Source organism: Arvicanthis niloticus, chromosome 21 (genome assembly GCF_011762505.2).
Source record: "Arvicanthis niloticus isolate mArvNil1 chromosome 21, mArvNil1.pat.X, whole genome shotgun sequence".
Classification (NCBI taxonomy): Eukaryota; Metazoa; Chordata; class Mammalia; order Rodentia; family Muridae; genus Arvicanthis; species Arvicanthis niloticus.
The window spans coordinates 26025650-26038854 of NC_047678.1; the positions used below are offsets into that span (position 1 = coordinate 26025650).

The 13205-nt window shown below is 44.5% G+C and overlaps 1 protein-coding gene across 1 annotated transcript in view; it reads right to left on the reverse strand.

Annotated features, from left to right (window-relative positions):
- Window positions 1–5830, reverse strand: part of LOC117693496 (collagen alpha-6(VI) chain) — a 136793-nt gene extending 130963 nt beyond the window's left edge. The window contains exon 1 of the mRNA XM_034484178.2: window positions 4508–5830. The gene's annotated coding sequence lies outside the window, so the exon portion shown is untranslated. The remainder of the gene's footprint in view (window positions 1–4507) is intronic.
- Between the last annotated feature and the right edge of the window lie 7375 nt (window positions 5831–13205).

A 13205-nucleotide genomic window follows, 5' to 3' on the forward strand; every position in this document is an offset into this window, starting at 1 on the left:
AAATAACTTTGTCCAACATTTAATCGGAAAGGAAATGCCGTGTTTATGTCACATACGAAAGAGTAAGTGGGCTCAGAGTGGTGGTATTCACCTTTCATCCCAGCCTTCAGGAGGCAGGAGGATTTCTATGAGTGTGAAGCCAGCCCAGTCAATACAGTAGTGAGTTTCACAGGTTGGCCAGGGCTACATGGTAAGACTCTGTCTCCAAACAAATAACAAAGAACGAGACAGATCAAATCAGCCAGAACAGAGAAAAGGAAGTAAAACTAAAATGGTCGCCATACTTGTTTCTGGGGACAGCCAAGTGCAGGTCTGTTGCTTTCAAACGCATAACCATTAACTGGGCCCTTAGTTACTTACCTTGGAATATAGTTAACAACATCATTTTTAGTTTTTGAGAAATTCTGAGCCAGGTCATATTTACTGAGGGTCCACCCCACCATTTTTAAGAGCTTTATATTAGTGGGACTGTGTACACACTGTGTCTACAGATGAGTGGATGCTGGGCCTGCCTCTAGTCATAGTTCTTGCATCCTGGTCCTTGTTTGGTGACTTAATTAGCTTCTACCAGTACTGTCTACACAAATACACATTCCCTGCATTATTATTAATATTGCAAATACTAAAACTTTCAAAACTTTAGACTCTCCTAAGGGATCAAGACAAGAAAATTGTACTTCGCATTTAACAACAGTGTGCTTGTAGAGTTATGGCACTAGACGACTTAGCAAAACCAAAAGACTTTTCCTGAAGCAAAAGTTTATCCCCTAATGAATGCTTAACAAAATCTTTGTGAAAATCATAAAATTTGATATTTTTATGGCACAGTAAGTATACCAAACTTATGAGTGGAAAAGAACCCTTGATCCAGGTTCTCTCCTTCCTCCCTTCAACCCTGTTACATTCCATTAGTATGAGTATGTGTCTGTGTGTGTGTGTATGTGCGAGTATATATGTGTTTATGTGTCTGTGTGTGTATGTATGTGTATGTGAGTGTATGTGTGTTTGTGTGTGTACCTCTTATGTGTGTATGTATGTGTGTTCATGTGTATCTGTGTGTCTATGTCTCTATATGTGTATATGTATGTGTGTCTGTGTTTCTATGTGTACATGTGTCTGTCTGTCTATCTGTATCTCTATGTGTGAGTATGTGTGTTTATGTATGTGTGTGTCTGTCTGTGTCTCTATGTGTGTGTACATGTGTGTGTATGTGAGTGTATGTGTATTTATGTGTGTGTCTATGTCTCTATGTGTGTGTGTATGTGTGTTTATGTATGAGTCTGTGTGTCTATCTGTATCTCTATGTGTGTGTCTGTCTGTGTCTCTATATGTGTATATGTGTGTATATGTATGTGTCTGTGTTTCTATGTGTACATGTGTCTGTCTGTCTGTATCTCTATGTGTGCGTATGTGTGTTTATGTATGTGTGTATGTCTGTGTGTCTCTGTGTGTTCTGTATGTGTGTGTATCTGTCTGTCTGTCTGTGTGTCTTTATATACATATACTTGTGCACATGCACATACATCATATATACATACACACATACATCATATACATACACATACATATATCATATACATACACACACATATATACATATACGAGGTCAGAGGACAACTTGAGGGAGCCAGTTCTCTCCTATCTTGTGGGTCTCAGGGATAGAACTCAGGTCTCCAAGCTTGGAGACAAGTGTCTTTACCCCCTGAGCCATCCCACTGGTCCCTCTCTGCATTTCTGATATTATGAAAGGGTAGAAGAAAATGACAGGCTTTCGTCTAATGGTGCAAACATTTCAGGCTTATTATTTCAAACCGCTATTTTAAGTTTCTGGATTTTTATGAACACAGTCCCAATAAAGCTATTCAACGACAAGCATAACAGTGTAACTCCACACTGGCACACTTGAAATTTAGTATTAAAAGCAATACCTCAAAGCCAGTGAACTGCCTCAGTGAGTAAAGTCTTTGTGGCACAAACACGAGGGCCTGAGTGCAGATCTCTGCTCTTATGTAAAATCCCAGCACATCTGTGAGCACCTCTGTGACTCCAGCAGCGGAGAACAGCGTCAGGACCCCAGGGCCTCGCTGGTTAGTCAGGCTATCTGGAGCAGCAAGCCCTAGGTTTAGAGAGACCCCCTCTCAAAAGTGAGAATGGTGGAGGACAACACCAGACATCAATCCCTGGCTTCCACAGGCACATACATGCCAACTATACCCACACGTACATGTGCACCCACATTTTTAAAGTGCCCTGAATTATGAGAAAAAACGAACCCATAAGTAGCCTGAGGTGACAGGTGAAAACAATTGGCTTCTCTCTTGACCAGAAACCCAACAAACTCATAATAATCAAGAGGTGAAATCTTTATGTTCACTTTAAGAGCACCCAGGAAGTTACCGAGCCCATCAAAAGTGTGCATATGTGAAAAGCCACCAAGTATCTGAAAGATGTCACCTTAAAGAGGCAATGTGTGGGGTGGGAGAATGGTTCAGCAGCTACGAGCGAGCACTGTTCTTCCAGAGGACGCGAGTGGAGAGAAAGCTCAGTGGTTAGAGTGCTTACTGCTCCTGCAGAGGTCCAGGGTTCAGTTCCTAGCAGCCAGGGCCAGTGACTCACAACTGTCTGTAACTTCAGCTCCAGAGGATCTGACACCTTGATAGGCACCTTCACTCATGTACACAGACACACACAGAGACACACAGGCAGGCACACAATTGAAAGCTAAATAAATGAATTAAGAAGAAGAGCAGTGGGTGCCACCCTAGCAGGACAAACCTGCAAATAGATGTCCCCAGGCCCAGCAGCACAGATTCAAGGTGTCCAAATGAGCATTACACATTTAGTTGAACTTGCTTAAAACTGCAGAGGGCATCTGAAAAGGAGCTGAATGTGGATTCTCTGGTCATGAATCATCTCCGGGTGAACCAAGTACCCATGATGCCCAGCCACATGTACAGCACTCACAGCAGGACTGTTGCATACCTCAGTGTCCCCTGCCATGTGGACGTGAGACTCAAAAGGAGTGAACTGCCTACCCCAGAAAAGGATGTCACATAGAAGGGAGAAATATTCTAGAGGAAACTGAGGAAGCGAATGCTTATGCATGGGAATAAATGCAAAGAGAAAAAAACAAAACTGAAAGGGGTGCTCATCAAATAGATCCTCCAAGATGGGCAGCACGTGGCTCTAGAGATGGCTCAGCAACTAAGAGCTTGTGCTACTTTTCCACTGGACTGAGTGGGTTCCCAGCACCTGCACTGAGCAGCTCGTAACCACATGTCACTCTGGCTGCAGGAGCGCTGAAGCCCTCTTCTGAAATCTTCAGGCACCAGCACTGATACATTCCCCTTACATACACATACACACACACACACACACACACACACACACTTAAAAGATAAATAAATCTTTAAAAATTAAACTGGCAATATGACTTCTGTACTCTACAGCAAAAAACAAAACAACAACAACAACAACAAAAACAACCTTAAGAACAGCCTTCTAATGTCCCGTCTTTAGTCTTAGGTAATCAGCAACACCACAATGTCTCAGTGACACCCAGTTCCTCCTGTTGACTCCCTGGCATTCACAAACTTCCTCTTTAAACATCTCCATACTAAAGATTTCTAAAAAGGACCCACAAGAAATCCTATCACAAGAGGCCACAAAGAAAAAAACAAAACAAAACAAAAAAATTACTTCCTAGTTCCAGGATTTTCCCTTCCTCCTCTGGTCTCCTCTGGTCAGAATTACTTCCAAGGTTGATTATGAGCCAGGCAGTCTGGGCTCCACTCATAGTAGAATGTCACTGGGAACTGATTTTTAAAAAGACACGCTCTGCCTGCCTCCCTCATCCCCTGCACCAACAATAAAACCCCCGACGTTGTCTTTAATAGATTTGTGTGACACTGGGCAGGGAAATTTAGATGCTGGGTACCTGCAGGTTTGGCAACGGCTTTCCCTGGTTACATGGCCCTGTATATCCACCGCACTCCAGGGCATATGCTGAGGGTGGGAACACAGTATTGGGCAAGGCACCTCTCATCCCTGGAGAACTCCAAGTGTGTAGTGGGGAACTCCCAACCCAAATCAAGAAATGACTAGTTCATGCTGCTGATTTTACAGCAGTCTGAAGGAGGAGGAGAAGAAGGAGGAAGAAGAAGAGGAGGAGGAGGAGGGGGGAGAGGAGAAGAAGAAGAAGAAGAAGAAGAAGAAGAAGAAGAAGAAGAAGAAGAAGAAGAAGAAGAAGAAGAAGAAGAAGAAGAAGAAGAAGAAGAAGAAGAAGAACTAACAGAGCCCAGAGAACTCAGCTCACCTCACTCTGTCTGGAGTGGATGAAAACCTCCAAAGAGGCACTTTTAAGACCTTTAAATACAGTGTTTTCCTTCACCTTAGTCCTTCTCCCTAGCCTCTCTCATCGGGCTGATCCCCTGCCTTCCACCACTGACTATTTATTAACTTTGTTCTGTCTCTTTCTTTCCCAGAGAACATTGGCTGCTGAACTTACCTCAGGGAAACTTCTACGCACCCTGCGGTGGATTTGAGGAGTGTACAGCCAGAGTGCAGGGTCCCCAGCACAGGATAGCTTAGCAGCTGGAGATCAGGGGAGCATGGATGTGACTCCGCGCAGCAGGGAAGCCTCTGGGGTCCTGCAGGCTGCAGCTCCCACGCCCCTGGCTCAGCAAATGAATGCTGTTCTCCCCGCCCTGGTGGCCCCCAGGACGCACGCACGTCTCAAGCTTTGGGAAGGTGACAGAAGAGTTAAGGGTGTGTTGGGGGTGGGGGTGAATCTTGGAGGCTGGCACTATCCCGCCTGCTTCTCTGCGATGTGGACCGCCCCCAAACCCCTGGGCTGCAGACCCTGGGGAAAGTGAAGGGCGGGGACTTTGGGGCATGCTTGGAGCTTGCCTTCACTCTCCGGGCTGGAGCACACCAATCTCTGCTCCTAGTGCTAACTGCTATCCTGGAGGCTTTGCATAGGCTCAGGAGACTTCTTGGGAGAAGAATGGGGTTTAGTGAGGTAGTCCAAGAAGTTTCGAATGGTAGAGACTTCTCCCTTCTCCCTGCCCTGAAAGTAGTCACTCTATTCGCTTTCTTTTCATTCATCCATCCTTGTATTGTGCAACTAGCACAAGTATCTGACCACCTGCTGTGACTAGGTGCCCCAGCCACAAAACCAATGAAGTTGCACCCTCTGCTCACTGTCTGATTGCAGAGACAAACTTGGAGACAGAACATGAAATGGATAGCCTCGTTTTGGAATGGGTTCCACCTGTTCCATTTGGGCTACCCAGTATCAGCTTCACAGAGGACAAGTTCAAGATAGAAGTGGTTTGCCACAGAGAATAACTTAAGTGTCTGCCAGACTGTGCCAGCTACAACTTTGGCCACATCCTCAACCTTACTTTCTTTTTCTTTTTTTTCTTTTCCTTTTCTTTTTTCTTTCCTTGTTTCTTCCTTAAAGTTATACTTATGTATTATGTGTGCATGCGTGTATGTCTCTCTGTGTGTCTGTGTCTGTGTCTGTGTGTGTGTGTGTGTGTGTGTGTGTGTGTGTGAGAGAGAGAGAGAGAGAGAGAGAGAGAGAGAGAGAGAAGCACAGCTTTATGGAGTCGATTCTCCTCTTCTACTAGAAACTGGAGTCAACCAGCTTAGCAACACATAGCCTAATCCACTACCCTTTAGTGAGGTCCTCGGGTTCTTTCTTAATGGTGTATAAAGACATGCATTAATGTCCTTCACTGTGTGTCCTGGATCAATCAAAGACTTTGTGCTGTTCTGTTTCAGAGATTCCACACCAGGATAGGTAGCTTCAAAATGATGGTTCTGTGCTTCCTGTGGTTTGGCAAGAGGGCTGCTGAGGGGACACCGAGTTAGTCGCCATTAGCAGGTATCACATGCTTAAAATCAAGCAGCCCACAGCTTTATAGTCTTCTATAGTTATTATTTGTAACAGTGCACTTTAGAACCCGAGGACACTCCCCTGACTCTGAAGTCAGTATGCAAAGAGTTGAGATTTCTGAGTGGCAGAGTTTCTCATCAATTGCCTGTCCACCCAAAGTCACTTGCCAAAATGTTCTACACACTTGAATGTTGCCTGTTCTGTAATTTTCTCATAAAAACCCAGTGTGACAGGAGGGCTCCCGGAAGTCAAGAGCCTGAGACTCATTGCTCTGCTAGGAAGCAATAAACTCCAGGCTCAGTGCTCATGGAAGGCTTGTGAACTTCTTTGACATTCTGTTTGAAGCATCCTTATGCTTTGGGCCCTAGGATGTCTAAACTGGTTGCACACCTGTGTCAAACTGAGACCAGCATTCAAAGAACGGGTCTCCCTTTCCCCATTTTAGATCAGAACAACAGGAAGAAATGAGGCTCTTGAGTTATGTAAAAGAAATGAGTGACCCCAAGTTTTCACCATTGTGCAACCCATGATTTCTGGACAGGGGATACAATGGGCCAATAGCCAGTGGGTCGCTTCTCTGCTGTACTTCCGGAGCCTTTTCAGGAACATCTGTAACTTAAGGGAAAGCCTGGGTGCCATGTGTGCACTTTTGAAATCTGTGACAGCCTCATCCAACAAGAGATAAATCACAACGGAGGACAAGCTGCTCCACCATGGACTGTGTAGGGCTCAAAAACCAGCCAGGCAGTTCACAAATGAAAGCTGGGGAAAGCCAGCTACTATTTACCCGGGAGGAGCCATTCTGACTTTAGAACCGTCTTCAGACCTCAACCCAGCTGGATCTCCCCCTTTAAATCCACAAGCCACCCAGGTCACTTTCTCTTGGGTCTCCCAGGGTCCAATATTTCTCCCTCTCAGCTCACACAACCCCTGCCAATTCATCCTTAGCCCTGGCAAACATCTTTGTAAGCCATCTTGCTGATCAATCACTCTGCTGCCCTTAATGATCTAAGCTGTGAGCTTTGGCTCAGTGCCACTACCTAGCATAGCAAGAGAGTACTGGTAGCCCTGGGGGGTGGGGTGCGCGGAAACCCTATATTTAAATTTTAAAATTAAGTATCTATCAAATATATATAGCTTTTGCGTATCATAAAGTCAAAAGAAAATTCAAGGCTGAACTATCATAAGCCAGTAACTGTCTATCCATTAAATACTGTATATTAAATATAAAATTACTAAAGGACAAGCATTGTGAAGAGTGGAATCATTTATAGTAATACTCTATCTGCACATTTACATACATACACACATTCTTCTTAATGGTCTTCTAAAGCTATACTTCATATGAAATCTGCCCATTTCAACTATTTTAGTATGTCCTCAGATACATGTGACTTTAGAAAGACTAGGACATTTCTCAAAAGAAGCCCCCTGCCTGCTGGTTGTCAGTACTCAATTTTTCATACCCACAAGCCCTTGGCTACTAGCCACCTGCTTGCTGCCTCTAAAGATTTGCCTATTCCAGGTATTTCAGAAAAAGAAAAAAAAAAAAAGAAAGAAAAGAAACCATATGTGACTCTGTAGCTGGCACCTTCCCCTCAGTATGTATTTCCGGTTTATCCATGTTGTGGTGTGTATTGGTGCTTGATTCCTTTTGTGGGTAATAATATCTTCTGTGGAGCTGTTAAACACTTTCAACCAATAGACACTTGGGACATTCCCAATTTTTTTCTCATTAAGAACGCTACTGTAAGCATGCTTTTTGTGTGCATGATTTGTGTGGGCATATGGTTTCTTTACTTTTGGGGACATATCTAGGAGGCCATGACTGGGCTGTCTGAGACGGGACCTTTGTGCTCTTACTTTGCAGGAACAGCTAGACTTTTCCCAAGGGGCTACATCATTCCCACCAGCAGCACAAGGAAGCTTTGATTTTGTCACATCCTCGCCCATGGTTGTCATCTGACATTTTAATGATGGCCATTGAAGTGTAGTTTAGATTTTTTTTTTTCTGGTGGTGCTGAGAAACTTTTCATGTGCTATTTAGAGATTTGGCCCATTTCAGTTTCTTTCTGGATTTATTTATTTATTTTTGCTTTGCCTGTGTGTTTTGTCTGCATGTATATATGTGTACTGTGTGTGTGTGTGTGTGTGTGTGTGTGTGTGTGTGTGTGTGTGTGTGTGTGTTGGGTGCCTATGGAGATCAGAAGAAGGTGTCAGATGCTCCAAACCAGAGCTACAGATGTTGCGGATGACCATGTAAATGCTGAGAACCGACTCCTGGTCCTCCACAAGCGTAATAATTACTCTTACCACTGAGCCATCTCCCCAGCCTAACTTGGTCCCTTAGGTTAATTAGGCTGGCTGTGTATTATCACATTCTAGAGGCTTCCTCCATCATTTGCACCCCTTTACCTGAATGGTCCATCAGCGCTCTCTCCCGCAACACGCTCTTTTACTTTCATGCGAGTGGCCTTAGAAGAGCATATTTTCAATTTGATGAGGGTCAATTACCTAAGTGTTTTCTTTTGTTGCTTATCATGTCCATTGTCAATTTGAGGTAATGAAACTTTCATACACATGTGTGCACATAGGCCAACAGAAGCAAACACACACACACACACACAATTAATTTAAATGATATATTCAAGGCCAGACTTGATTGCACTTGCCTATAGCCTCAGCATTTAGGAAGTGGAAGGAAGAGAAGCATATCATGGCTTCCTAATTGCTATACATGAGCTACATAATAAGTCTGAAGCTCAAATAATAAATCAGATACCTTATTGGATTATTAGGATTTATTGGTTTGTTTAATATCTACTATGTGGTGAATACTAGATACCTAGGATTCAATGTGGTAGATAAAAACCACAATCAGCCATAGATTCTGCCTTTGGGACCTAAGAATCAGTGTTGGAGATGACTATGTTAGCTATTCCTCAGTTTAATAAAGGGCGATGTGCACTGGGAAATAAGGCACAGTCTCCTGGTAAGGAATGGATGCTTGAAACAAGCATTTGACCTGGCGTTGAAGGAGAATGATAGAGAGCAGAAGGACAGTGACACAGAATGAGACAATTATGGAAGCCACTGATGCCAGGAGGGGCACGATACACAGTGAAGTAAGAGGAAGCAGGGGGACTGCATGGACAATCCCATCCACTGAGACAATGAACACGGAAGGAGGAGATATCTGAGCAAGAAGGTGGCAGGAAGGAATGCTATCTTGGATACTGTAGTTTCAGCTGTCTGGGAGCCGTTCAGGTGATGTGTGGCTGAGTAGCCAGGTGGCCAGGGGTAGGTCCAGGCCTGGGTGTGAGCTCTGAACTGGAGACATGGATTTGGGTTCATTGTGAAATGGGTAACTAAAGTCACAGGTGTATAAAGTGGCGGAAGAGCATTCATCAGCTCAACAACACCCAGTCATTCATTGAAGAAGTACACTGAGATCCAGTCTGTGGGAAGCAATGTCCTCACCCCTAATGATACACACCAGGGAACAAAGTAAGGAAAAGCACTCCCTTGGGGATCTTGGGAGAGGGACTCGTAGAAACTTATTGGAAGGCAGGGAGATAACTGGTTTGTTCTTTTCTGGTGCTAGGGACTGAGCCCCTTGCCTCTGGAGAGCTTTCAATACTCACAGGAAGGAAGCTCACAGGAAGTAATACTCAGAGACATCTGGAGGGAAAGAGTTGCAGCAGCGAGAACAGTCTATGCAAAGACCCTTCGTGCAGCAGGAACATCTCTGCACTGTTGCCAAAAGACAAAGCCAATGTGGCTAAGGCAGGAGAGTGAGAAAGCAGATGAGGGGGCATGAAATCAGACAGGTGATGGATGAGTGGAGGTATGTTGTGAGGAGAAATAAAGGTTTGGAACAGAGCAACATGGTGTGACATCTGCTGATGAGGTGTCTGTAAGACAAAGATAGAAAACAGAGTTCTGGGAAATACCTGCCATTTAAGGGATGAGGCAAAGAGAGCCAGTAGGAAGGTTGGTGGAGGTCAAATACAGGTCATCTTAAGAATGCTTAGAACTTAAGACTCCAGCACATGACAACTAATGGTGAAGAAGTGGCTGGTGAGGGAGAGACCAGAAAACAGCCTAGCCCAGAGTCCACTGTCTGACAGCTTGTAGGAAGAGTCTTACAGCATGTAGTCGAGAAGCAGGGAGAGTTCCAGGGCAGCCTCATATTGGCAATACATGGGATGCTCAGGCAGTGTGGTGAGCTCAAGGCTGGGTAGCTTTTGGACCATTCACCAAAGGAGATTGACTCCCACCTGCCACCAACCCTTGTTTTAAGATGGAGGTGGCATCATACTCCCTCTCACCTTGACAAGATTTACCCTGGAAATGCCTGTTTATGTCCAAGAGAGCATTCCCAGAAAAGTTTAACTGAAGAGGGAAGACCCACCCTGAACAGACTGTAGTCCAGACTAAATACAAAAGAAGAAAGCAAGCAGAAGCCCAGCCTTCATTCCTCTCTGCTTCCTTGATGGTGGATTCAGTATGACTAGCCACCTCACCCTCTCGCCACCATGTCTGCCCTGTCAGCCACAACAAACCCTTTCTCATCTGTTAAAAATAAAAAAAGTCAGATGCTTTGTTACAGCAATAAGAATAACCAATACAGACAATCGAGTTCTTACTGTGGACAGGAGAGCTAGAGAGGTCAGCTGGGAAAAGAGAATGGATATCACTAGATGTCACTCCCTTTCCTTTGGGGCCCTCTGTGACTATGTAGAGTGTGTTGAATACTGATCTTTCACCAACTTTGCAGTAATCCAACTTTAATTTAACTAATCCTCAGACTACACTTTCCAGTTTTCACCAAGAGTACAGACACAGTTACTTCGAGCCCATGCTGAGTCACTGGGAGCAAGTCATCTTCGAACCCCCAAGGCTGTCTCCCTGTTCAGTCACATAACCAGCAAGAAGCTAGAGACCCTGAGCCAAATTCCCTCAGTCTGCAAGCTATTCCATTTGTATGATTTATGAGAGGTCAATTCGCTTTTATAGGCCATTGGGGGGTAATTAGGATTCAATAGGAAATTTCTAAATTCCCTTCTTGGGACTGAATGGCAAGTACTTGGTGGTGCTTAAAGGAACAGAAAACAAGCAGAACCCAGGAGAGGGTAGGATTTCGCAGACCTTCCATAACAGAACCTCACTGTAATCAACCACTCTGTAACTCTCCAGGACAAGTGAGAGAGGGACAACTGGACTTTGTGAGTCTGACCGCTGACCCCTAGATTTATTTAGTTCACAGCAACTTTCTCCTTAATTATTTGGCCCGGGGGAGGTGGGGGACTCAAAACCTTCCCTTGGTTTGATTTCTGAGTCATAACAAAGTACTAGAAAGCCCAGGAAGTTAACAGAGATGTAAGGATGAGTTACCTCCATGCAGGAGATAGCTTTACAGATCCAGGCTGAGTCACACGGCTACTAACTTGAAACCAAGACTGAAAACTCGGGAAATGGAGCGGAAAGCATATGGAGGTAAGACACACAATAAAGCAGGCTAGCATATAGTATGTGAGTGATGGATTTTACTTCCAAAGAGAGTTGTAATCTGTCTCTGTTTTGTACAATTCAGCTGAACAGCTTTGCTGTCTTCCCTGTGCTCGGCACAGGGACTGTCTCATTTCCCCTTCACTCCCACCCGAAAACAGAACTCAAGACAAGGATTTGTGTGCCCGCAGACAATACCTCTAGGGGAGAGGAGAAGCGAGATAGGAAAGAGAGGACAGCCAATACAGGATATGTGATCAAGAGATCACCGGACAGTGAACAGATGGAGCTCAGTCCCACTGGGGAATGCTGGGAAACTGCAAAATAGACTCAGTTCTACTTCGCTGCCAAATCCTGCTGTGCTATTGGCTGAGAGCTCAGAAGGTTGAGCTCTTTGGCAATCAGTGTGGCCAGCCCTGGGAGCAGATATGGAATCCAGCATGGAGAGAGGAGGAGAGGGGGCACAGTGACAACATCTGCTGGAGATAATGTTCCAGTCTGTGTGCCTGGGCAAGCCCCTGAGACTGTGGAACAGCAAAACAGCAAGGGAAATTATGACACAATTGAGATTTGCATTACCCAGACCAAGCAGAATGCAGCATGTAAAAACTCTTCTTGAGGTTGTGTGCAAGGAAGCGCTGAGCCTAGCCCACTGTCCCCTCTTCCGAGTGTGGGCCTGTCCCAAACTATGTCCCATTCAGCGTTGTTGACCGGACTGGTCCCCTGATGCTCATGATGATGGCGGGCTAACATTTATCAACCCTTGTGAGGTACTTATTTCTATATTTAAGGGAAATTGGCATGGCAGAAGAAACCCTCTGCCAGTCAGAGAAGTTGAGTCATGTGCGTGGGGCTGGTTAGAGTTGTGCTAAAACAAAAACCAACACTTGCCGATACCTAGTTTCATTAGGAATTATTGAAAAGTATATCAAATGCTGGTTTAGAATGTGATTAACCTTAACCTGACAAGTGCCATTTTTCTGGATAAGTCTTCAAGGATTTGCTATTTCGATTGCTTATCCAATTTACAGTAACAAGTCCCCCTGACTCAGAAGTAGCATAGAATTAAGAGGAAAGGTTAAACTCTAGCGGGAACACTTTAGCTGTACATACTTTCTTTTCACAAAGAGGCAGGTTACTCTTGTAGACTGCATTTTTCAAAGTTTTCCTAGTGCTGAAACAGAAGAAAATGACTTTTAGAAGTTAACTCAGGATCATCTCTCTGAGGTCCTTGCTCCTTGATTCAGAGTTCCTTTTCCTCCATGTTCACGGGTCTTTCCTCTGCACCTGTGGCCCTGTTTCCTCTTCCGAAAGGCTTGCTGGATTAGAGACCACCCTAATGCCCCATTTTAATTTTTACCTCATTTTTAAAAAAACAAGCTTTCGCTACATTGCCCTGGCTACCTGTGCAGACCAGCGTGGCCTCAAAATCACAGAGATCCACCTGCCTCTTCCTCCCATGTGCTGAAATTAAAGGCGTGCGCCACCACAATTACCTCATTTTTATCACCTTTAAATAGGGTTGTTTTTCTTTCAGCTTAATTGGAGAGTCATCGACATACAGAATTGTATTTGGTTGAAGTATATGTGATTTGGTGTATGTATTATGAAATGGTTACCTGGTCAAGCTAACTCATGCATCACTTCAGATAGGTATCTCTCTGCGTGAGAATGCTTAAGGTCATTCTTCCATGTATAAGATTTCATCTGTAAAATATAGCACCGCTAGCTGTGGCTGCCATGCGAGTACATGCTGAACCTTCAGAACATAGTCCTATTATAATTCTCTGTA